Source organism: Megascapheus bottae, unplaced genomic scaffold (assembly GCF_031878675.1).
Source record: "Megascapheus bottae isolate mThoBot1 unplaced genomic scaffold, mThoBot2.hap1 HAP1_SCAFFOLD_191, whole genome shotgun sequence".
Lineage (NCBI taxonomy): Eukaryota > Metazoa > Chordata > Mammalia > Rodentia > Geomyidae > Megascapheus > Megascapheus bottae.
This window is the reverse complement of record NW_028327389.1, coordinates 252,859-277,256: the sequence shown is the minus strand read 5'-3', so window position 1 is coordinate 277,256 and position 24,398 is coordinate 252,859. Positions and strand designations below refer to the sequence as shown.

The following is a 24,398-nucleotide window of genomic DNA, read 5'->3' as shown; positions in this document are numbered from 1 at the left end:
TCCTTTTCAAAGGGAGGGGAAGGAGGGCAGGAGGGGAGGGGAATGGAGAGGAGAGCAGGAGAGGAGAACAGGTGAGGAGAGGAGAAGAGGGGAGGAGAGGAGAAGAGGAGAGGAGGGGAGGAGAGCAGATGAGGAGAGAAGAGGAGAAAAGGGGAGGAGATCAGGGGAGGAGAGGAGGAGAGAGGAAGAGAGAGGAGGGGAGAGGAAGAGAGGCCAGCAGAAGAGGAGAGAAAAGAAGCATAGGAGGGGAGGGGAGGAGAGGAGAGGAGTGGAGGGTTGGAGGGGAGGAGAGCAGGAGAGGAGGAGAGGGTTGGAGGAGAGGAGAGCAGATGAGGAGAGGAGAGGAGAAAAGGGGAGGAGATAAGGGGAGGAGAGGAAGAGAGAGGAGGGGAGAGGAAGAGAGGCCAGCAGAAAAGGAGAGAAAAGAAGCATAGGAGGGGAGGGGAGGACAGGAGAGGAGTGGAGGGTTGGAGGGGAGGAGAGCAGGAGAGGAGGAGAGGGTTGGAGGAGAGGAGAGCAGATGAGGAGAGGAGAGGAGAAAAGGGGAGGAGATAAGGGGAGGAGAGGAAGAGAGAGGAGGGGAGAGGAAGAGAGGCCAGCAGAAAAGGAGAGAAAAGAAGCATAGGAGGGGAGGGGAGGACAGGAGAGGAGTGGAGGGTTGGAGGGGAGGAGAGCAGGAGAGGAGGAGAGGGTTGGAGAGGAGGAGAGGAGAAGAGGAGGAGAGGGTTGGAGAAGATGGACAGCAGGCCATCGTCCTGACAGGTGGAGTCCGGCAGCGCTGTCCCTGCTGCCAGCACAGCTTGTCTCCTCGACACCTGTCCTGGTTGCCTGTGCTGCACTGCCAGCTGCCTACCCCTCTGCCTCCAGTCTTGAAGGATGAGTGGAGAAGCCAGGCCTGGCTGGTTAGGGGAAGGAGCCTGTGTTCTGGGCAGTGGCTGTGTGATGTCTGTGGCAGCCCAGTCATCTATCTGGCAGGGACAGCCTAGTGTAGGGTTCTGGTTGGATTCCAGGCGGGGAGGAGCAGGGGGTCCTGCAGTTTGGATCCTGTCTTGGCTTAACCTCCATCTGCTCCATGAGCACAAAGGTCAGCATCCTGGCACTTATTTCTTCAGTTAATTCCCCTACTCAGATTGCTGGTTCTGACTGCCAGTTGTACCTCAGTTTCACTTGGAAGATCTGTGCCAGCCCCCCCGGTCTTGGAGCCTTTCCAGGTCACTAGAACACTGTCTGTTGTCTTCCTATCTGACAGCCTTCCTGGCTTCCATGTCTCCCAGCCAGCAGAGAAACGAAGGCCCTCAAGGCCCCGATGCCTGCTGCACGGTCTGCCACAGGCCATCTGACAACACAAGAGAAGCCACAGCTTGGCTCTTGCCTCTGCCAGTGCCAGTCAGCCCACTGTATCATCCAGCAGGCACTGGGCTCCGCTCCTCATTCCGCCTCCAGGGCAATCTATTATGCCCCCACCCCCACCCCGGCCATCTTTGAAGGTCCTTTTTACAGAGACAATGCAATCTAGGGGTCTGGATTCCATGGAATGGGTTTCCATCACCTGACACCCACCTGGCTCCAGTCCTCCAGGAAGGGGAGAGAGAGGCTCCTCCTTCTGTCAGGTGCACCCCCCAGTAGCCTTTCTCACCTGTGAATTTCCATTCTCCTCTAGTTTCTCCCTTCCACATACAAACAGATTAAAATCTGGCATCTTGAAGCTGTGGCCTCCATGTCCTCTGCAGCTATTATGGCCTTTTCTCTCCCCAGTTCTGTCACTCAAACCTATAGATATTGATCCAAAGTGTCACCATCACCTACTCATTACCTTTTTTTTAACCTTTTTTTGTGGTACTAGGAATTGAACCCAGGGCATTCTACCACTCGAGCTATCCTCTGGACAGCCTTTTGCACCGTGGTGTGGTTTTGCTTATATTTCCAAAGCTGTATCCACTTCCTCGGTCCTTCTGAATGGGCCTAGGTCAGAGCCCTGGACCCCAGCACAAGGTGGAAGGTTGACACTAGAAAGAGGAGTTTGTGAGGTCAATTCAGAATAAGAGGCTAGCTTCCAAATCAAGGCCATCCACAGAAATGAGCTGGGGCATACAAGCTAGGTGATGAAATGGCCACAGAGTCAGGCGTAGTAGCTCACACCTGTCATCCTATCTATTCAAGAGGCTGAGATCTGAGAATCAAGGTTAAAGGCAGCCCAGGCACAAAAGTAACTGAGACTCTTATCTCCAATAAACCTCTTGAAAACGGGAAGTAGATCTTGGATGAAGGGTGGGGTGGTAGCCTTGAGCTGAAGAACTCAGGGACCGTGCTCAGGCCAAGTTCAAGCCTGTGACCCAAAAAAAGAAAAGAAGTGACCACAGAAATATCCTGTGAGGGACCAGGAAAATGGCCTAAACTAGCATGCACCAAGGCCTGGATTCGATTCCTCTGAACCACATACACAGAAAAAGCCAGAAGTGGTGCTGAGGCTCAAGTGGCTGAGCACTAGCCTTGAGCAAAAAGTTTCCAAAGACAGTGCCCAGGCCCTGAGTTCAAGCTCCATTACTGACAAAAAAATCCTGTGAGGCAACACTGAGAACCCAGGATAGCAGAGCTTGTGTGGTGAATATGAATTCTCAGGAAGGGTGGCATTGGTCACCTCAGCCAGGACAGCAGACACAGACACCTTCCTTTCTTTGAGGAAGTCAGGGTTTCTGTGTTTTTACTCAGTGAATGCATTTCTCTGCATCTGCATGGCATGCTGGTGTCTCCCATCCCAGTGATGACAGCAGCCTGCTCTAACTTGGCCTGACCCCACAAGTCAACTTTGCCTTGGCAGCTGGGAAGATCCTGCTGAACATAAATGTAATTGCTTACTGCCAGAAATCATGCATCTCTGGGTGGCTGTTACATTAAAATCCAGGCTTGTGGTTGTATCACCCACAGGCCTACACACACACACACACACACACACACACACACACACACACACACTACTTATCACTCATGCCAATGGCTAAATTATGCTCTATTTTCTGACTCGATAATGATAACAACACAGTTACATCATCTGAGATACACCACCAACACACTCACACACTGATACCTGACACACACATGCATGCATACATCACACACCTTAGCTTGTACATGCACACGCATGCACACACACAAACACACACACACAATTCTCATATATTCACACATGAATTTCCCACACACAGATGAGTACACAGGCCACAGGCTCCACACCCACCACAGGGTGAGCTGAAACCCACTCATGTAGATTCCATTCTTGCCACTCCCAATTGCATTTATTTCTGGAATGCTCTGGTCTCCCCTCCTCCAGAAAGTATGAGCTGGTAGCTGGCACCTGTAATCTCAGGAGACTGAGATCTGAGGATCATAGTTACAAGCCCACTTAGGCAGCACAGTCTGTGAGATTATCATCTCCAGTTGCCTACCAGAAAGCCAGATCTGGTGCTGTGGCTCAAGTGGTAGAGCACTTGCCTTGAAAAGAACTGATATAACAGCCAGCAAGGGCTGCATCCAGAGGCCTAGCTCTCAGAGACTGAAGTGGGACTCTGACCAGGTGAATCTAAGAAACAAAATGAAGCTAAAGCTTCTTTGGTTGTCACAAGAGCACTAAGTCAGTCTCGCTTTTCTCCTCCCCCTACCTCTATCTCTAACTCTCTGTCCCAGTTGTGCTGTCCTTGCATGGGGTCCTGTTCACATCTAAGGTGTGTGCTGCAGAGGGGTCAGATGCTAAAATGTGCTAGTGATCATGCCTGGGGAAACCGGGACACCAGGCTGGTGCTAGCAAGTTTTGGTAGAGTGAGATGGCAGAGGAGTGAGCAGAGGCCCAAGAGATGTTAGCTTCTGAATGCTAAGACCCAAGTTCTCAGACTCATGTCTGATGTAGAGTGGGCCAGGCCACAGGGCTCTGGGGCTGCGTCTAGTGGACAGGCAAGGCAGTGCAGTGACAGCTTGGCTGAGGGTGAGCCTGGGTCAGGAGGCTGAGGCCCAGTGGCACCTGCTTGGGCACTAAGGGCTACAGGGAAGGGCTGTCAGCGTGACGTGACAGGTTCCAAGCCACCCAAGACTGTCTGGAATGTCAGTGTTGGAGCGTTACCAGGCTGGAGAGGCCTAACTAGCCAGAGAACACACAAGAAATCTTCCTCTCAGCATGAGGCAGGGTGTTAGGCCTGATGACGAGCAGAGAGGGGTCACAGTGGGGCTGAGTTCAGGCCACCACTGTTAGAAGGAACACATCTTTCTCCAGCACAGGAGGAAGTAACAACCACCAGGGGTTCATCACTCTGCTCTCACCCTCTGTAACCATCAGCACACAAACTCCCAGAGCTCTCACAACCTCTTCTGTGATACCATTGGTGCCAAGCATAGCTCTCCTCTCTTCCAGCTTCTCCCTCAGCCCCCTCAAGCCCCTCTTCTTGGGGGAACCTGCGGATCCCCTAAACACTGCCAACAGCTGTCAGCCCTCCTGTCTCACCCTGCCCTGAGCAGCTCCAGTTCCAGCCTTCTCTCATTACTCCCAAGTCCCAGACCTCTAGCTTGGGTCCTGTCTCAGGCCTTAAGCCTGAGTTTTCATCTCTGAGTGGAGAGTTCCTGGGGAGGAAGATGGGCACGCACAAGGCAAGGCTGGTAGAGGCTGAGGGCAAGGCTGGAGAAGGCTGGAGGGTTAGTTCCAGGCTGGACCAGCAGGGCTGGTTTCCATTCTTGGTGTTGCTTTGGTTGAAGGGAGCAGGGGGAGGCAGGTGCTCCTTATCAGGTGAGTAGAATTAGGCCAAGATTTACCTTTTATCCTACTTGGGTCCTGTGTCCCAAGTTTGGTACTATCTATGGCTTACCTGACCCCTGGCCCAGGGGTCACCCCCCACTGTCCTTGAGCATGATCTCTTCTGGTTGGTTACCTGGGTGATAGGAAGGGCTGGCCCCGGCCTCGCCAAGCCCACCATTGAGGCTGCTAGCCTGAGTCTTGATGGCGGATTTGAGCTCCTGATTCTCCCAGATCAGCCGCACCAAGTTCTTCAGCTCCTCATTTTCCCACACCAGCTTCTCTATCTGATGCTGAAGACCCTCGTAATTGATGGATAAAGACATACCCCAGGGTAGTTTGGAGGGTGTTGCACCTGGAGGCTGCCCAGAGCCCCGGGCCTTTCCTGGACTGGAAGAGGGCCCTGCAGCCTACAAGGCTGGCCCAGTAGGCCTAGGTATTTTGAGGTCAGAGGCTGTGCCCACATCCTTGCCCGTGCATGACAGGCTTAGCTCTGTGCCTACAGGCCTGTGTGCAGGCCCTGACTGGCCTGGAATGTCTAGACACTCTTTCTGACCCACCTCACCCCCATGTGCCCCTCTAAAAGGCCTTTTTGTCTCCTACAGCTGTGCCCCATGTTGCAGCACTTATCCTGTTCTGTCCAGTGAGCTTCTTCATGCTGTCCCTGGCATCGCAGTGAAGGCAGAGGCTGGGCCTGTTCCGGAATGCCCAGCACCCCGCAAGGACCTGGCTTGGTGTAGGTACGTAGTCATGGACAATGCACTGCTGCCTTCCTGGACGGGTGTCCTTTCCCTTGCCCTCTTGAGCTTGCCCCAAGGCTGCCCTGCCAGCCTTCTCCTGAGAGGGCTCCACCCTGGAGGCCCAATGTCTTTTGACCCCGGGCACCTTGGCTCCTTGTTTGGCTGTGGGTCCTGGGACTCCCCACGACAGCCTGGGCCTTCTGTGCTTGGTGATTCAGCCCCCATCCCCAGGGGCGACTCCTCTGCCCCTGGAACCCTGATCCCCAGCCTTTCCCTTCCAGTTCCAGGAACTCTAGGCTCAGGGCACTGGCTCACTTGCTCCTTCCTCCCATCCTCATGGAGCTCCCTCACTCCTCTCAGAGCTTTCTACAGGGGCCTCTATCCACTGGCCAGCCAGGAGGCCTTACCCTCATGCTAACACTGGCTGCCAAACCGTTCACAGGACCGGAAACAGAGGGTGAAGTCCAGGTTCAAGTCAGTGGGCAGGCCAGAAGGAGCGGAGGCCTGGGAGGAGGAGGAGCTCAGTCAGGGCCAGGGTCTGTCTGAGTTGAGAGGTCCACCTGGACCTCACAGTGAGGGGTAGACCAAGGCTGGCTGACTGGATGCCCCAGGGAGCAGAGAAAGCCCTGTGATCTCCTGTGAACAGGAGCACTGGCATGGCACCACCTGGCTCCTCTCCAGCTTTGGAGATGGCTGACCTCTGAGAGTGGATGTCATCTGTGATTTTGGTAAATACGCTCTACACAGTGCTGCAAGGGCATTTTGTAAGAAGAGAGGTTACTGTCCACCTATGGATGGTCTGATCAATCAGCTGAAGACCTGAAGAGCAAACTCTCTGTTTGAATTGCCATTGAAGAGTTTTGCAAAGAGACTACACTTCCATAAGTCAGGTTAGGAACACAGTGCTCCATAGTCAGTGCCATCCCTTCCTTCATCCTTGCATCATCTCTCTCCCTGCCCACCACGCTAGGTTAAGACTGCATGTTTACCCTCCCTCCCTCCTTTCCTGTGCCCCCTCTTTGCCCACCCCCAAAAAACATTTCCACTTACTAGCACTTATCTTGATAAGCTATATTAGTTGTTCAGAGGAGTTACACTTTCGATTCCTCCCCTAAGTAAACCCTCCTTTAGATAGCTTGTTTGTGTGTAAATGCCTTGAGCCCTGTGTGGGTTATCATGTCCAGTGGTATTTTACGTCTACCATTTACATATACCATTTGTCTCTCTGACCCTGGCCTACTTAACATGGTTTATTCTAGGTCCATCCATCTTCCTGGAAGCAACATAATATTATTCATCCTAATGGATAAGTAAAATTCCATGATTCATGTATATCCCACATTTTGTTGATTCACTCCTCTATTGTAGGCATTGGGTGTTTCCATAACTTGGCTGTTGTGAATAGTGTGGCAGTGAATGTACATGTGCAAGTGTCTTTACCATTTCCTGTGATTCTCTGGGTAGGTGCCCAGGAGTGGTATGGCTGGGTTGTAAGGAAGGTCTGCTTTAGTTTTGTGAGAAACCTCCAGACTGTCTTCCAGTGGTTTGTATTCCTTTTCATTTCCACTAACAGTGGAATGGGGGACTTCTCCCCCTATACCAGCCAGCATCTGTTACTGTTTGAATTCTCTGTTCTGGCCAGGCTTACTGGGGTGAGATGGGAGCTCAATGTTGTTTTTATTTGTATTTTATTTATGGCTGGGGATGTTGAAAATTTCCTCATGTGTCTGTTGACCATTTTTACTTCTTTAGTTAAATCTCTGTTCAGCTCCTTTGCCCATGTATGGATCAGGTTAATAGTTTGGGTGGGATTCATTTCTTGAGCTCCTTGTCCATTTTGGATAGTAAGCCCTTATTGGATATATGAATGGCAAAGATCTTCTCCCAGTCTGATATTTGTCTTTCTAGTTTAGTAACTATGTCCTTTGCTGTGCAGAAACTGTCCACACTCTTGAGCCTCTTTGGGCTCAGGTTATTACTCTACCACTTGAACCACAGCACCAGTTCCAGCTGTTTTGAGTAGTTTATTCATCTCATGGGGTCTTTCCTGCCTGGGCTGGCTTTGAACTGCAATCCTCAATCTCAGTCTCCTGAGTAGCTAGGATTACCGGCGTGAGGGGTGGGAGTTTGGCCTAGTGGTAGAGTGCTTGCCTAGCATGCATGAAGACCTGGGTTCGATTCAAATACATAGAAAAAGCCAGAAGTGGTGCTGTGGCTCAAGTGGTAGAACTCTAGCTTTGAAAAAGCCCAAAGACAGAGCTCAAGCAAAGAGCCCAGCACTGGCAAAAAAAAAAAAACAAAGATCTTTACTGATAGCATTTTAATTTTCCATTGTACTAACATTTCCTAACTCTAAATATGTGAATATAATAGTTAATATAGTATAATATGATATTATAGGATATTTATTACTAAGTGTATGGCATGCATCCTGTTAGTTTCATGCCAGTGGAAAGTGGGCATTGTGCCTGGAGTGGCTGGGGACACAGTGATCACAATACCATGGAGGCAGGGGAGTGGCTCGGTGCTGGAGGGTTCATCTAGCAAGCAGGAAGCCCAGGTTCAGTTCCTCAGCATCACAATCACAGAAAGAGTTGGAAGTGGCACTGTGGCTTAAGAGGCAGAGTGCTAGCCTTGGGCAAAAGAAGGTCAAGGACAGACCCCAGGTCCTGAGTTCAAGTCCCACTACCGGCGAAATCAATAGCCAATGGAAAGGTTGTGTCACTCGGCACATGGCTCTGAAAGTAGGTGTGGCCAGCTCAGGTGAGACTCACTTGGATCATGGAGGGGCTAGTGTTCTTGAAGAATTCCTGGGATGGTAGGATGAGGAGCAGGGATGTAGGTGCTGGAGACAGAGGGAGAGGACAGGCTCTAATGTTGAGGTTTTCTTCCAGAAGCTTTGAGAAGTTCCAAGGGACCATTCGAGGGTGTGGAAAGGAGCTACAGAAGCTACATATGCATGTAAGCACTGAGGGAAGGGGGTCTGTTCTGGGTTGAGGAGGGCTAGAGGCCTTGGATAGAATGGTGTTAGGATGGACAGATGTGCAGAATGTCCAGTGGGTTCTGGTACAGGTGGTGGCAATGCTGGGTGTAGGATTCTGGAGTGGGGCTCCGGTGTGCAGCTAAGCCTGGGATTTCACCAGGTGGGAAGAAAGCAGGGGGTCCCAACAATCCACCAGTAGAATGCCTATGTGACCAGATGGAGTCAGCCAGGAATCAGTCATGAAAGAGACAGACAGGCAAGTGGACTTTGTACCCAGGAGTGCCAGAACAAAAGGCTCCCACCTACTGAGCAGAGATGCCTGCAGGGTGGACTAGAAGGAAGACCTGAGGAGGCCTGAGTCATGATGCTGAAAGGGGGTGGTGGTGGGGGGGACAAGCCTGATGGCAGCCTGGAGAGGGTGTCCAGCATGGCAGTGAGGCTGTCACCGGGGCAGCTGGCGTGGTGAGGGCATCCAGCCTGGCGGTGAGGCCATGGGTGGGGCAGCTGGCGTGGTGAGGGCTTCCAGAGTAGCTAGGGCTTCCAGCGAGGTGGTGATGCTGTGGGGGTGGAGCCCTTGGAAGGGCGCCAGGCTGGAGGAGTCTGGCAGATGAGTGGAGTGGGATGGTGGAGTGGAGATGGGGCACGCAGCCCTTCTTGGGATCCAGTGGAAAGTGGGCAGGACTGCAGTAGGTCCTGATGGGGGTTGATGTGAAAGTCCAGCCCACCTCCTCAGGTGACAGACCCCACCTGGCAAATGGACCTGCCCGGGCAGGTAAGCCCAGCAGGCTCCCAGAAACCGGCCTGCAAGGACTACATCAGGCCCAAGCCACAAGCATGCAGAGCCCACCCCAAAACACACACCCTCCTGCCCCGGGCCCAAGAAGGTCCTTCACTCTGTCTCCAACCCCCCACTCTACAGGTCACCACAGCCGCCCTCTTCACCTCTCCATTGAAGCTGATCTGATCTGCTGAGGTCCCCACCAACTCCTTAAAACTCAGCCAGCCACTGGCTCCTGAGTGCTGGGTCAGATTTGCCGCCTGGCTCAGAAGTGACTGGATTTGCACAGTTGGTCCTTGTTGTCTTGGGTATGGCATGCCACCTGGTGGTCTCAGGGGTCTTTGCCCTCCTCTTGGCTTGAGGTTCTTTGGAGAATCAGCAAACTTCTTCTCAAGTGGTCTTTGCAAGGCACAAAGTAGTGGATGAGATGGGTGTGGTGGCACACGTCTGTAATCCTAGTTACTAAGGAGCCTGAGATCTGACTATCGAGGTTCAAAGCCAGCCTGGGCCCTGAAGAACATGAAACTCTTACCTCCAATTCATCACTAGAAAGGGAAGTGCTGCTGTGTTTCAGGGGTAGGGCGGCAGCCTTGAGTGGAAAGAGCACAGGGATATGGCCCAGGCCCAGAGTTCAAGTCCCACAAATGGCAAAAAAAAAACCCAAAACAAAAAACAACAAAAATGTAGTGGATGAGCTTGGGCTTTACTCCAAAGGACATGACCCACACCTGTCAGCTTTACCCCATTCCGTCCACAAGGAGCAGCTGCCATGCACTGTCTCTGTCACCGAGTGTCCCTGTCACACACTGCCTCTGTCACACACTGTCCCTGCCCACCCTACTCTTGAGAAGCTAGGATTATAGGAATGAGACACTGTGCCTGGCACAAATTACAGTTCTAATAAAATAATCCAAAATACAAAACTTGTGGTTTGAAACAGGGATGTTCAGTTACTGATGTGTATGAGGATAGTCCAAATCCTAAATCAAGAAGTCCAGTTTAACCTGCTTGACCACCTGCATATGGAGTTTACCTTTTGAAAGCTCAGTCCCACTGAAGCTCAGTGCTGCTTCCAAGTCCCAAGGCAGAGAGCAGTCTCTGTACAGGTATTAAAATGACTCCTAACTGTATTCACTGAGGATAGTTAACTTTAATGCTGTGGTTTTGAATCCCTCCTGTATGGCTTGGATTTAATGTAAAAAATTATCCCACCATGCAATCATGACATTTCTGGTCTCAATTGTGAATATGGAAACTTAGCATGAATTGAGAAGTAGTTGATACATCCAGAAGGAGTATTTTCAGTAATAGCTAGTTTTAATGAAGGTGTAATTCATATTAATTGATTTCAGTTATTGAATTACTTTTATGGGAACATTAGTTTACAAATTCTGTATGTATATTTAGAATGGAATTGCTTGTATAAAATCTATATCTAATGAACTGGGGATTCATCTTTAGTGGAGAGTATAACATTCTCCTTGAGATAGTAAAGATTATTCTCCCATAAGAAGGATTTATGCTTTTATAGCCCATGTATAATTTGTGTGTGTGCGTGTGTCTGTGACTTAACCTCTGGGCCTAGGCATTGTCCCTGAGCTCTTCAGTTCAAGACTACTGCCCCACCCCTTGAGCCCCAGCCCTACTTGTGGTTTTCTGATGGTTAATTGAAGGTAAGAGTCTCATGTACTTTTTAGTGCCAGGGCAAGCTTTGAACCGCAAATCTCAGGCCTCAGCCTCCTCAGTAGCTAGGATTAAAGGAGTGAGTCACTGTGCCTAGATTTGCTCCACAAACTGTTGGGCAAAATCACACAGGTTCTTTCCTGACCTCTTCATTTGCCTTCTCTCCCAGCCATGCTTCCAGAATCTTTTGTTCATTGTCAACAGTAAGAAATAATGAAAAAGTCTCTGGTGAGTTGCTTTTTCTTTTTTTCTTTTTTTTTTGCCAGTCCTGGGCTTGAGCTCCGGGCCTGAGCACTGTCCTTGGACTTTCTCAAGGCTAGAGCTCTACCACTAGAGCCTCAGAATCACTTCCGGCTTTTTTCTATGTATGTGGTACCGAGGAATCGAACTCGGGTCTTCATGCATGCTTTAACCACTAGGCCAAACTCCCGGCCCCATGAGTTGCTTTTTCTTTCTTACATTTCATTTTATGAATCTAACGGTGTTCAAGAATTAAAAACAGAAAAACAGATTCAGCTTTGGGAACAGGTTTTTAAGTCAGATAAAAATGGTTTGTGGATTCAGCAGATTATAACATCTTACATTCTAAGTTAATGCAGATTTGCTTCAGTTTGTTTCTAGTTTTTCTAATGTGGTAAAACAGTAGTCACACATGTTATGTGATTCAAGGACACCTAGGAAGTAACTTCCCATGGAAGGTAAATTTTCACTATCTACTCATCAGAAATCTCATCCTCATGCCTAACATTAAACTGTGTTAAGTTCTACTGCAGTTAATGAAATAGTGTGGTCACACTCACCTTCAAATATTCTGGAGGAATGAGTTAGCTTTTTGTCCTTAAATTGCTCTCCATATAGGGTTCTTGAAGTGCTTTGTGGTCTTTGTTTACTTGAAAGTTAAGCTTCCTTTGATATAGTTTATGGTGCTTTTAGAAATCCCTCTTTCCATTCTCTAGGGACTCATCAGAGATAAGATCTTCTGATTAATTGGAGATAAGGAATCCCACTATCTACTGATTAACTGGAGCTGAGTCTCAGTTTCTTTAGTGCCTAGGCTGGCTTTGAACCATGATCCTCAGCTCTCAGCCGGATTAACAGCTAGGATAACATGACTGAGCATAAATGAAAATTTTATCAAGAAATATTTGATGCACTTTCCAACTATATTCTGTATTGTAGCAGGTAGGCAATGTTCACAAAACTTCGTGCTAGCCTTTCTCTTGCTTAGGAAGGAAAGATCTTGCTATTAATGATCAGCCTTAATCTTTGGAAATTTAATAACAAAATTGATTACAATAGCAGGTTTTTGTGCTACTTACTTTTATTTTTTAGCATATTTTTATTTGGGGACTTAAGTGAAATCTTGTAAGGACCAAATCAGTCATTACCTACCTTCTCAAGTACTGGTGCTCCCTTTAACACTCACGTGGAAGCTATGCTTTTCAAAGATCTACTGATGTGGTTTGTATTCCCTATGAGGTCCTGCAGGTTTTGATTGCATATGAGGGCACTTTTCTTTTTTCCTTGTCCTGGGCTTGATCTCAGGGTCTGAGCACTGTCCTTGGACTTTATCTAGGCTACAGTTCTACCACTTGAGCCTCAGCAACACTTCTGGATTTTTTCTATGTATGTGGTACCAAGCAATTGAACCTGGGTCTTCGTGCATGCTAGGCAAGAACTCTACCACTAGACTAAACTCCCAGCTGTGAGGGCACCTTTTAATAGTGCTCTAAATAGCTTTTTCAGTGAGGCAGAATATGAACATGCAGGAATTATTATTTGTTTACTTCCTTGTTAGTGAATTTTATCAAAATGAGCTAAAACTACTCTATCAGACACCTACTTATAACTCACGTTGTCATGCCAATTTATTAGCTCCTTAATGTTTTGTTTGTCTCTATTGCTAGCAGCAGAAATGTATTCTGATGTATTAGGGAAACTTTGTATTTGTAATTATCTCAATAATATTGGGGAAAATGTGTATTTTGAGTTTTCTTTCTCCCACTCTATGGATAACACAGGAAGCTGGAAATATTTTATGTAAGACAAAAGCATACATGCAGAAGAATAAAATTCTAGAACTGATGTGCTCATGATTCAAATCTAATTTCTTGAAGGAAATTTGTCATTGCAGGAGGTGGTGTCATTTGGTGATGTGGCTATGGACTTCAGTTGTGAGGGATGGCAGGACCTAAACATTGCTCAAGGACCCTGTATAGAGATGTAAAGCTGGGGGAACTGTAGCAACCTGGTTTCCTTAGGTGAGCAAAAATCACCTGATCTTGAAAGATTAACTGATTTGTTTTTAGTGGATAGGTGAAGTTAGTTCTATTAGTTCTATTTAGATGAACTATTTCTGTCAGTGGGAAGTGTCATTTCTTTGCTTTGATTCTCTCTCTCTCTCTCTCTCTCTCTCTCTCTCTCTCTCTCTCTCTCTCTCTCTCTCTCGTTGCTGTTGTTGTTGGTCATTGTGTATGAGCTCTAGGACTGGGAACAGTTCCTGAGCTCTTCACCTGAAAGCTAGTTCTCTGCCACTTTGAGCCATATCATCAGTTTTTGTTTTCTTGTGGTTAATTGGAGTCTCAGACCTTTGTGCCTGCACTGGCTTTGCACTGACTTTGAATTGCAATCCTCTGATCTCAGCCTCCTGAGTAACTGGGATTACAGGTATGTGCCACAGGCACCTAGCAGTATTCTTTCCTTCTTGTTGTATTTTACTTTTTTTTCCAGTCGTGTGGCTTGACCTTAGGGCCTGAGCATTGTCCTTGGGCTTATCCTCAAGGCTAGCACCTGAACTGCAGCAGCGTGTCCCACTCAAATGTGGTATCAAGAATCAAACCCAGGTCTTTGTGCATGCCAAGTAAGCACTCTACCACTAGGCCAAATTCCCACCCAAATATTGCTTTCTTCTAAGAGAAACTTCAACTTGATTATGTAATTCGTTTTTGGGGGGGAGGGGTTAAGGGGCTTGAATTCTGGGCCTGGGCACTACTTCTAAGATCTTCAACTCGAGGCTACCGCCCTACCCCTTGGCCTGGGCACTGTCCCTGAGATCTACAGCTCAAGGCTATCATCCTATCCTTGAGCCACAGTGCCCCTTCCCATTTTCTACTGATTTGTTCTCATTATTTAAGCAGACAAATCAGTAGTTTGACCAAAATCTGAACTATGTTTCCTAATAAGAGACTATCTTTACAAATCTGAGGTAATAAATATAATTGGATATATAATCTAGAGTAGAATGCATATGACTATTGGAAGTATGATCTAGGAATCATTAATGTGTATTCATAATCCAAACCTGGCACTGGTGCATTGGTTTATCTTTGTACTCCTACCTACTCAGGAGGCTGAAATTTAACTACAATTAACCCCTCAAGAACTGGAATTAGAACATGGACTCATACTGGTAGAATGCTAGCCTGGAGTAAAAGCTGAGTTCCAGCCACACAATGGGGAAAAAATATAAAGCTAGGGAAAAGTCAATCATGGAGCCAGTGAGAAATGAGAAACATTTAGAGCAACCTTGTGAACAGAATGTGTTGAGACCTTACAACACAGATGACACACTATGAGCAATAACTCTCCAGTATTCCTTATCAATGGGGCATTCTTTTCCTAAATCTATATTGATTGTAAAGCTGGAGCAGGGTGCAGAAGCATGGATACGAGAAGTCTCAGAAAAGAATTTTACAGGGGAGTTATTGCATTCTGTATAGTGATGGTAGAGCCAGAGCAAGTAGATAAATACATCTTGAGCCATATGAAGCAATAATATTCCGAGTTCCCCTATTTTCTGCATGTGGAAGAGAACTAGGTGATCCTTTTTCTCAAAGATTTATGAATCAAGAATTCATATGTAAATTTTGTGTGGCAGTAGAGTTAGAGTTAGAATACTCTTTATCTTTGTGGAAATCATTCTCAAGCAAAAAAAATTAGAGATATAAAATTAGAGATATAGGGCCGGGAGTTTGGCCTAGTGGTTAAAGTGCTTGCCTAGCATGCATGAAGAACCGGGTTCGATTCCTCGGTACCACATACATAGAAAAAAGCCAGAAGTGGTGCTGAGGCTTAAGTGGTAGAGCTCTAGCCTTGAGAAAGTCCAAGGAAAGTGCTCAGGCCCTGAGCTCAAGCCTAGGACTGGGAGAAAAAAAAATAGAGATATGGAAAATAAGATTTCATTTTCTTTATTAACTAGGATAACACAGGTAAAGTATAAAATGGAATATACCAGTGTTGGTATCCTTTGATAAAAAAGAAATGTGTTCTCAGTGATGGGCAGACACTGTGATTCAGATTCAAAGATTTTAATCTACAGTGGATGATTGACAAGTCCTGAGCTGGAGTATCCTTGATTTTTCATGGTTCTTATGGTCAGAATTGTCAGAAAAGGGATTTGTACTTAGACTTTGTCTAAGATTGATAGAAATGAACTTTAAAATTCCCACAGATACATGAAGAAATTGATAGTGAGAAGTTAGTACTCAAGAGATTCATGTATAAATCTTTACTCTCAGGAACCTTTACCATTTAGATAAAAGGCAAGGGGTATCTGAATCTAGAAAATATTTCTGTTCTTCACTTAATGGCTAAGAAGGAAAGCAGCAATATATACATATTTCAAGAAAATAAAAGGAACAGCTTATTCCCCTATGGTAAAAAAAAAGTATTTGAAAACCACAACCATAAGGATACTATAGGTAGATGGTAAGTACTCAGTTTAAAACTCTACCAACACAAAGTGGAATTATTTGTGATGTTTTAAAGTCCTAAAAGTTAGGGAGGGGGAAAATGTGTACCTTGACCTGGCACGGTGGTTCACACCTGGAATCCTAGCTACTCCAGAGGCTGATGTCTGAGGATCATAGTTCAAAGCCAGCCTATGTTTTCTTATCTTCCCACTATAAAACAAGACATGGCCTGTGTCTCTGTGGGTATGTCGGTAGCCTTGACCTAAAAAGCCCAGGGACAGCGCCCAGACCCACAATTCAAGCTCCACAACCAAAAAAAAAAAAAAAAAGAGCCAGGGGCGATTTCTCACACATATAATCCTACTCAGGAGGCTGAGGTCTGAGGATCAAGTTTCAAAGCCACCCTAGGCACAAAAGGACCTGAGACTCTTATCTCCAATTAACCTGGAGAAAATGGGCAGTGGGTCTTGGCTCAAGGGTAGGGTGGTAGCCTTGAACTGAAGAGCTCAGGGACAACACTCAGGCCAAGTTCAACCTTCAGAACCCACAATAAATAAATAAATAAATAAAGAAAGAAAGAAAGAAAGAAAGAAAGAAAGGAAGGAAAAATAAATCTAAAGAAAGCAAATGTCTTTACATTAAAGAAAATTGGAATCTTATTTATGTTTTTGTCTTTTTTTTCATTGTAACTCATTTTAGATTTCCAAGAAATGGAGGACATGATTACAACCTGCCAGGAAAATTCAGTTGGATGTCTATGTGAAGTAGGAGTCACCAATAATTATACAGTGGAAGAAAGAGGGAGATTAGTGAGAACATTTTATTTGAGTTCAAAACGTAAGGCACAGCTGAGTAGGAATAGTCTGGATTCCTTAGTGATGAAGACTGAAGAATTCAGTGAGTGTCAGAACATGCTCCTCTACAGTGAGCCTGATGATATACATGCTGCATCTAGGCCAGGTGTGTCTCCTGTAGTTGAAGAATCCTTCAGATATTCAGAGCATTTTAGACCAAAATTTGAGAGTTCTGATGAGCTGAAGTATTTTGAATATGGTGAAGAGAAGTTATTAAACTCAGAGAGCATATTTTTAAAACAGAATTGGGTTTTTGTGGGAGACTCTGATAATAACAATAACCAGCATAGAGACAACTATGATAAGTCTACTCACAATACCTAAGCAGTAGTTCAGAGAGAGAAGAAAACAACTGAATGTACTAGATGTGGAAAAATATACACTCAGAAATCAGCTCTTAGGAGACACTGGAGAATTCATACAAAATGAAACTATATGAATGCAACAAACATGGAAAGTCTTTCACCCAGAAGGTAGAACTTAATAATCATCGTAGAGCACACACAGGAGAGAAAACTTAGGGATGTAAAGTATGTGGAAATTCCTTCTCCCTGAAGCATACCTTACTACCCATCACAGAATACACACAGGAGAGGAATCATGTACATGTAATAGGTGTGGAAAGTCTTTCACCAGGAAAATAGACCATACTTTCCATCGGAGAACACACACATGAGAGAAACCATATCAGTGTAAGAAATGTCAAAAGTCTTTCAGAATGAAGTCATACCTCATTTTGCATCAGAGAACACACTCAGGAGAGAAACCTGTAACATGTAAGAGGTGTGTAAAATTTTTCTCCCACAAGTCAGCACTTAATGCCAATCAGAAAATACACACTGGAGAGAAACCTTATCAATGTAACAGGTGTGGAAAGTCTTCCAGAAAGAAGTCATAGCTCCCTTTGCATCAGAGAACACACATAGAAGAGAAACGTTCTCAGTGTAATAGATGAGGAAAATCTTTCACCTGAAAAACAATCCTTAATAATCATCAGAACACACACAAGACAGAAACTTTAAGAATTTTAATGAACATAAAGTGTTTTTCATTCGGAAGGCAAAACGTACCAATCCTCAGAGTACACTCAGAAGAGAAAACTTACATAATTAATGTAGAAAAGCTTTAACCCAGAAGGCAGACCTTGCCGACCATCAGAAGAGACAAACAGAAAAACTTTATGAATGTTATGAATGTGAAAACTCTTTCATCTAGAGGAAAGCCTTACTGATCATCAGAGATGACATATAAAAGAGAAACCATATGAATAACAAATGTGCAATGTTCTTCACATAGATATGACACCTAAGCAACCATAAAAGAAGTCTCACCGATGAGAAACCTTAAGACTAATAAAATATGTGAAGTCTTCCTAAAAGAAAACTCGGTTTGCATCAGGATACCCACACAGAGTGAAGGGTTATGAATGTAGCAAATGTGTAGTCTTTCACTCAGAAGGCTCAGCTCAGGGTTCCACATGACAGAAATCCTATGAATGAAACAAATATGGAAAGTTGGTTTTTTTTGTTTTGTTTTTACTTTACTTGTCAGCTAGTCAATTGGACGTAAGAGTAGTTAATTTCTGGTAGTTAATTGGATATAAGTGTCTCTTGGACTTTTTGTGCCAGGGCTGGCTTTGAATCTCGATCCTCAGATCTCAGCCTCCTGAGTAGCTAGGATTCCAGGCTTGAGCCACCAGCACCCGTGAAATATTTTTAAGAAGTCATACTTCAGTGTGCAGAAGAAAACATACAGGAGAGAAATTGTTTGAATGGAACAACTGTGGAATGTCCTTTACTAAGAATTCATGGCTCTGTACTTATAAAACACACAGGAGAGAGAAACCTCATTACTATAACAATGGAGTAAAATCTTTCATCTGGAAGGCACGCTTCAGTATTTATCAGAGAAGATTCGCTAGAAGAAAAGTCTCAAACAAAGCAAATGTTCAATGACTTTTAATCAGCCAAGAACATGGAAAGCATCCATTTTTCCACTACTCCTCTAAAGTCTCTGAATGTATGTCCATTCATTATAGAAATGACATACTACATAGTGTTCAATTTTTGAATGGAAGATGCAATTCCATGCTTATTATAAAATTTGCACAGAAGTCAAATCTCTCTTAACACCTTTTTTTTTGGTGGGTCATGGGGGTTGAACTCTGGGCCAGGGCACTCTCTCAGGGTGTCAATGTGTGAGAATTAATGCACTTACTACATAGTGAATGTAACTGTAACCCCTCTATACATTACCCCAACAATAAAAATTAGTTTAATAAAGTCTCAAGTCCTTTTGTGTGTGGGCTGTCGTTGAACCTTGATCCTCAGAGGACAGCCTCCTGAGTAGCTAGGATTTTAAGTGTGACTCACCAGGACTGGCTCCATCCAACCATCTTGTAACTTCCTTTACTCCCTCATTTTTTGCATTACTCCCAGAATTAAGTTTAACAAAAGCAAGTCTTAATTGGAAAGCATGTCTTAATTGTGTGGTATAGCTATCTTCAGAGAGATAGAGAAAGGGAAAGTAGTGATGGCAGATAGATATTCATCCTCCAGAGAACTGTACTTTCAACCTCCAGAATAGGGAGAAACACAGGCACTTCACATCATCCACACTGGTGTTTTACAATAACTCAGAAAAATGTAATACTAGCTACTATGGAGGCTGATATCTGAGGACTGACCTTCATAGCCACCCTGGGGAGTAAAGACCACTAAAGACCAAGAGACTCTCCAACTAATCACTAGATAAAAGGGAAGTACGGCTGTGGTTCAAGGGTCAGGGTGGTAGCCTTGAGCTGAAGAGTTCAGGGACAACACACAGGGTGAGATTAAGCCCCATGACCCACAATAAATAAATAAATAAATAAATAAATAAATAAATAAGAAAGAAGTTAATAGTAGAAGTAGCCTTGATCCAGGTGCTGTTGGCTCATGCCTGTAATCCTAGCTATTCAGGAGACTGAGATCCAAGAATCAGGGTTGAAAGCCAGCCTCCTTACTAAAGACATCCAGGTCCTGGCATTGAGGAGCAGGGGGCAAGGCAGAAGACCCTGGACCTTCCCATGAACACTGAACCACGAAGCTTCCCCAGCCCAGGGAAGCCAAAGCAGTGGCTGGGGTCAGTCCCCATCCCCTTTTGTCCCCCACGTGTTGCTGACCATCGCTCAGCCTGTTCCTAGTGTGATATGGCATGGCTCCTCTGATGACTGTCCTGTCCTATTAGGAAATTCATTTATTAAATAAATCAAAAATTTTAAATTAAAAGTTGTTTTTTTTCCTGTCCTGGGTATTGAACTTAAGGCCTGAGCACTGTGCTTGGACTTTCTCAAGGTTAGAGCTCTACCACTTGAGCCACAGCACCACTTCTGGCTTTTTTTCTATGTATATGGTACCGAGGAACTGAACCCAGGTCTTCATTTGTACCTCTAGGCCAAACTACTGGCCTTGCATTTTCTTTAATAATTTCTCCAGCTAACTACTGAGTAGCTAGGATTGCAGTGTAAACCACCATGCCTGCCTGGGAGAAATCTCTCATCTCCTTTCCTCTTATCTGAGATCCTATGCTTCTCTCCTAAAGGCTTATTATGATTTTTTCTTGTGTGTGTTATATGTAGGGCTTGACTCTGGGTCTGGTCACAGTCCCTGAGCTCTTCAGCTCAACGTGATCACCCTACCCTTGAGCCACAGCGCCACCTATGCATTTCCCGTGGTTAATTGGAAATAATTGTGTCATGGCCTTTAGTGCCTGGCTGGCTATGAACTATGATCATCAGATCACAGACTTCTGAGTAGCTAGAATTACAGGTGTGAGCTATCAGGCCCAGCTTATTATGATTTTTGATGATCTTTTACACACAACATGATTAGGAAATATTGGGTGAAAACTTGACAGCAAATATAATTATACAAACTAATAAATTCCTTCCTTAAAAGAAAATTCCTCAGAGGCAAGCAGATCAGGCAAAACCTGGGATACTTGAAGACTATCTGTGCAGTGTAATTTTCATTGTCCAAGGCAACATTTTCGATATATTTTAAAAATATATTTTTATTATAATTAATAGAAGGATCACATTATATTCGCCAGGTAGAACGTGCATTACTTCACAAACATTGCTACCCTTTCTCATTTATTTTTGACAGTCCTGGGCTTGAGTACAGGGTTTGAGTCCTGTCCTTGGACTTTCTCAAGGCTACATCTCTACCACTTGAGCCTCAGCACCACTTCCAGCTTTTTTCTATGCATGTGGTACCGAGGAATCAAACCCGGGTTTTTGTGCATGCTGGCAAGCACTCTAACACTAGGCCAAACTCCCGGCCCCCTTTATCATGTTTTTGTCCCATTTCCTACCCCCACCCCTCCCAATCATTTCTTTTCCCAACTTCCCTACCCTATTTCAAATAAAAAAGATATATACAAAACTATGGAATGCTTCATGAATTTGTGTGTCATCCTTGCACAGGGGCCAGGCCAATCTTCTCTGTATTGTTCAATTTAGATGTATTTATTCCTAAGTATTTTACTATTTATACTATTGTAAACAGATTTGATTCCTCACATTATTTCTAAATTGTAAATTTCTCACATAGGTATGTCCACTTAACTTTATTTAATTACTATATCCTGTTACTTCACAATGAAATGTTATTGAGAAAGAGTTTCTAAATCAAAGATAGCTTTGGGAGCCGCTGGCAGCTGCCTGTTATCCTAGCTCCTCAGGGTGTTAGGTGCTTAGATTCCACCATGGCAGAGGCAGAGGCTGCTGGAGCACAGTCTCCAGCAAGGCCCCAAAGGTCCAAGTTTCCACTGAGTCAGCGCTGCGGGGGGAGTCCCACCCCCAACACCAGTGTTGGGCACCATGGAGCCACCAGGCTTGTGGTGCCCTCTTATACACTTGCTAGCAAACACCTGTATCCACGGAGATCTGCCTTCTTGTGGAGCTTTCCAGTCTCTCTGGTGCAATCTGGTAGTTCCTACATCAGACCTCCCCCTCCAGCCTCAATGGTGCATCCCACTCCCCAACCCCCACCCATATGGTGGTGAGAAAGTGCCAGGGGTGGGTTGGGTGGTCATCTACTGGTGTGCACTGGGAGCTGCTACACAGGGTTCACTTTGCCCGGGTCCCTTGAAACTCCAGATCAGATCCCGGACTCCTCTGCTGCTGGTGCAACGAGTCCAGCTCCTCCCGCTTTGCCGATAGTGCTAGAGCCTCGCTGGTATCCAGCTCCCTGGGTCTGGGGCTCCTCACATGACTTGGCCTGGGTCTCAGGACACCAAGACCTGCTTTGACCCCAGCACCTCAGTATCCTTGGCCATGAAAAGGGGTCAACGCTTTGCCCACTGCACACTGTTCCACCTATGGCCCATGGGATGCTAGCTGTTCTGTGCACACACCCATGTGTAAACCTGAGTGCAGTTAGTGCCCACTGCCCTGTGACACTTGTCTGTTTTGTCTACTAGTGTTGTGGGGTGTCTACATTCCGGGGGATGTCACAAAAGTTATTCAAACTTGTCAGTGGTGGCACCTGCCTGTAATCCTATCTGCTAGGAGGCTGAGAGCTGAGATGTGGCAGGAGAGTCATTGAGACATTTTTTTATTTTGCAGGCTTTTGGGTTTGAAGTTAAAGCCAGAGCACAGGCCTTGGGCTGTTCCCTTTGCTCTTTAGCTAAAGGATACTGCCCTCCCCCTGGACACACAGCCCCATTTCTCATTTTCTAATGATTAACTGGAAATAAGAGTCTCTCCTTCTTGGGCCAGGAGTTTGGCTTTGTGAAAAGATGCTTGCCAAGGATGCATGAAGACCCACGTTCTATTACTTGGTACTACATATATAGAAAAAAGCCAGAAATGATGCTGTGGCTGGAATGATAGAGCACTAGCCTTGAGAAATCCCAAGGACAGTGCTCAGGCCCTGAGTTCAAGGCCCAGGACTGGCAAAAAAAGTCTCAAATTCTTTAGTGGCTAGTAGCTATGATTGCAAGTCAAGTGTCAGCCACTGTATCCAGTGCCATTTTGAATTTTATCAGAAGAACACTTATGCCAGACTTTGGTGGCTTATGCCTATAATCCTCTGCTTAGGAGGCTAAGATCTGAGGATCAGGATTCCAGGCCATCCCAGGCAAGAAATACCATGAGACTTATCTCCAGTTAAGCCGTGAGAAACCCAGAAGTAGTGCTATGACTTAATTGGCAGCATGGTATCCATAAGGATAAACGCCAAGAGAAAGAATCCTGGGTTCAAGCCACAGTCCTGGCACACATGAAAGAAAAGAAATGAAATTATTTTACAACTGAGAATCCAGAACCTTGCTCATCATAACTCATTCCAAATTGCTTGTGTGAGAGAGAGCTAATGGTTTTGTTCTTTCCTTAGAGAGGTGAGATACTGCTGTGGGTTTTTACCAAGTTTGGAGGATGGAAATAGACTCTTTGTAGCACAAAAGGGCAGAATCATTCCAGAATTGTGTTCAGTTTATGTCCTTGCAAACTGAAGAAGACCAGGCTGCTACTTTCTACATCAATGGCTAGGATGTAGAAAGTGGTTTGTTTCAGTCAGCTTCATAGAACAGTGATTTCTAATTTGAGTGAGACTAAAAGGGGTGAGTCATTCTCCTTTTCTGTTTCAGAACTCCGTCCTATTAGTGTCAGTACTAAAAATGTCAGGTGTGCACTGGAAAGTGAATCTCTCCTGAGTATAATGTACCTTGCATTTAAACAATAGCCACTTAATTTTTACTTTTCTGTTGAGTTGATTCTAATATGCTTATTTAGTTTTCTGAATGAAAACCACCAGTGCCATAAGAGTGAAAAAACAATTGACAGAATTTAAAGGCTAGGGTGAGAGAATTAAAAGGCTAGATATACTTTTCTCAAGTATACCACACTGCCTTTATTGCTCCTCCTTGGAGATAAATATGCTCCAAGACTCTTTTGAGGTTTCATTGGTTGCTCTTTTTTTTGTGTGATACTAAAAGATGTTTGTTCGAATACCTACTGTAAGTGTTATACACGATCTTTACCCACTCTTTGATCTCATACATTTGGAAAATTGATGCATTTTTCCTATTTCTCTGCTTTTATTTTATGTTTAATCTGCCCTCATCCTTGAATCATTTCAGGTGAAAAGTTTGGACATGGCCACCCTGACTTCCCTTGGTGGGTTTTCAGACAGCCTGGCTTTCTCCCCTGTGTGCAGGCTGTTTCAGCATAGGTTATGAGGATGACAAGATCTGTGCATGGAATACACTCTCCATAAAAAACAACTTTGAGTTCAAATCTTTTTGCAAAATGTCAGGTCCAAAGTTACACTGGCAAGGATGCTGTCTTTTAGGCTTTTTTTTAATTAATTAATTTATTTGTTTTCTTGCCAGTCCTGGGCTTGAGCTCAGGGCTTGAGCACTGTCCTTGGACTTTCTCAAGGCTACCACTCTACCACTAGAGCCTCAGCACCACTTCCAAATTTTTGCTATGTATGTGGGTTACCGAGGAATCGAACCCGGGTCTTCGTGCATGCTAGGCAAGCACTAGGCCCAGCCATAGGCTTTTCATTTTTTAAAAATACTTAATCAGTTTTTTTTAAGTTTATCAGTTTCTTAAATCTGGAAAATAAAAAGTAAAAAATTTGGTGAAATTTGAAACTAGGAAACTAAAAGAACCTATTGTCCCCAAAATGAACATTTAAAATTATTAAATGTTTGTTCTTATGTTTTAAATTATTAAAACTTTGTTCATTTGTTTTGTTTTTAAATTTTTTAATTTTTTTTACTTTTTTTATTGCAATTAGTAAAAGGGTTACATGATATTTGCCAGATAGAGGGTGCATTAATTCACATACATTGATACCCTTTCACATGTCTTGGTACCCATTACCCTCCCCCCCACACCCCCC

At 45.2% G+C, this 24,398-nt stretch overlaps 1 non-coding gene across 1 annotated transcript; it reads right to left on the bottom strand.

Annotated features, from left to right (window-relative positions):
* Positions 1–20,926: 20,926 nt before the first annotated feature.
* Positions 20,927–21,027, bottom strand: LOC150040002 (U6 spliceosomal RNA). The gene has a single exon (XR_016534126.1). It is a non-coding gene; the product is annotated as a U6 spliceosomal RNA (small nuclear RNA).
* Between the last annotated feature and the right edge of the window lie 3,371 nt (positions 21,028–24,398).